Here is a 1,964-nt window from a genome sequence, read left to right as displayed (position 1 = left end):
TTACCAAATCCAATGGCTCCTACTCCATTCTGATCCTCCTTGATAATAATAATAATAATGTTGGTATTTGTTAAGTGCTTACTATGTGCAGAACACTGTTCTAAGCGCTGGGGTAGATACAGGGTCATCAGGTTGTCCCACCTGAGGCCCACAATTAATCCCCATTTTACAGATGAGGGAACTGAGGCACAGAGAAGTTAAGTGACTTGCCCACAGTCACACAGCTAAGTGGCAGAGCTGGGATTCGAACTCATGACCCCTGACTCCAAAGCCCATGCTCTTACCACTGAGCCACGCTGCTTCTCTACCTCTCTGCTGCCTTTGACACTGTCGACCATCCCCTCCTCCTCCACACCTTATCTCACCTTGGCTTCACGGACTCCGTCCTCTCCCGGTTCTCCTCTTACCTCTCTGGCCGGTCATTCTCGGTCTCCTTCGCTGGCGCCTCCTCCCCCTCCCATCCTTTAACTGTTGGAGTTCCTCAAGGGTCAGTTCTTGGCCCTCTTCTGTTCTCCATTTACACTCACTCCCTCGGTGAACTCATTCGCTCTCACGGCTTCGACTACCATCTCTACGCAGATGACACGCACATCTACATCTCCGCCCCTGTCCTCTCCCCCTCCCTTCAGGCTCGCATCTCCTCCCGCCTCCGGGATGTCTCCACCTGGATGTCGGCCCGCCACCTAAAACTCAACATGAGCGAGACTGAGCTCCTCATCTTCCCTCCCAAACCCGGTCCTCTCCCAGACTTCTCTATCACCGTGGATGGCACGACCGTCCTTCCCGTCTCTCGGGCCCACGATCTCGGTGTCATCCTTGACTCATCTCTCTCGTTCACCCCACGCATCCTATCCGTTACCGAGACCTGCCGGTTTCACCTTTACAATATCACCAAGATCCGCCCTTTCCTCTCCACCCAAATGGCTACCTTACTGCTACGGGCTCTCGTTATATCCCGGCTAGACTACTGTGTCAGCCTGCTCTCTGACCTCCCTTCCTCCTCTCTCACCCCGCTCCGGTCTATTCTTCACTCTGCTGCCCGGCTCATCTTCCCGCAGAAACGATCTGGGCATGTCACTCCCCTTCTTAAACAACTCCAGTGGTTGCCTATCGACCTCCGCTCCAAACAAAAACTCCTCACTCTAGGCTTCGAGGCTCTCCATCACCTTGCCCCTTCCTACCTCTCCTCCCTTCTCTCTTTCTACCGCCCACCCCGCACGCTCCGCTCCTCCGCCGCCCACCTCCTCACCGTCCCTCGGTCTCGCCCATCCTGCCGTCGACCCCCGGGCCACGTCCTCCCGCGGTCCCGGAACGCCCTCCCTCCTCACCTCCGCCAAACTGATTCTCTTCCCCTCTTCAAAACCCTACTTAAAACTCACCTCCTCCAAGAGGCCTTCCCAGACTGAGCTCCTCTTCTCCCTCTACTCCCTCTACCACCCCCCCTTCACCTCTCCGCAGCTAAACCCTCTTTTCCCCCTTTCCCTCTGCTCCTCCCCCTCTCCCTTCCCCTCCCCACAGCACTGTACTCGTCCGCTCAACTGTATATATTTCCATTACCCTATTTATTTTGTTAATGAATTGTACGTCACCTTGATTCTATCTAGTTGCCATTGTTTTTACGAGATGTTCTTCCCCTCGACTCTATTTATTGCCATCGTTCTCGTCTGTCTGTCTCCCCCGATTAGACCGTAAGCCCGTCAAACGGCAGGGACCGTCTCTATCTGTTGCCGACTTGTTCATTCCAAGTGCTTAGTACAGTGCTCTGCACATAGTAAGCGCTCAATAAATACTATTGAATGAATGAATGAATGAATGAATAAATGACACATTCCCTACCCACAACAAGCTTACGTTCTAGTAACCCTGTCCTTTCCTGGACTTTCCCATCACTGTGGATGGCACCACCATCCTTCCGGTCTCACAGACCTATAACCTTGGCATTATCCTTGACTCCTCTTTCTAAT

Source organism: Ornithorhynchus anatinus, chromosome 2 (genome assembly GCF_004115215.2).
Source record: "Ornithorhynchus anatinus isolate Pmale09 chromosome 2, mOrnAna1.pri.v4, whole genome shotgun sequence".
Lineage (NCBI taxonomy): Eukaryota > Metazoa > Chordata > Mammalia > Monotremata > Ornithorhynchidae > Ornithorhynchus > Ornithorhynchus anatinus.
This window is presented reverse-complemented; position numbering follows the sequence as displayed.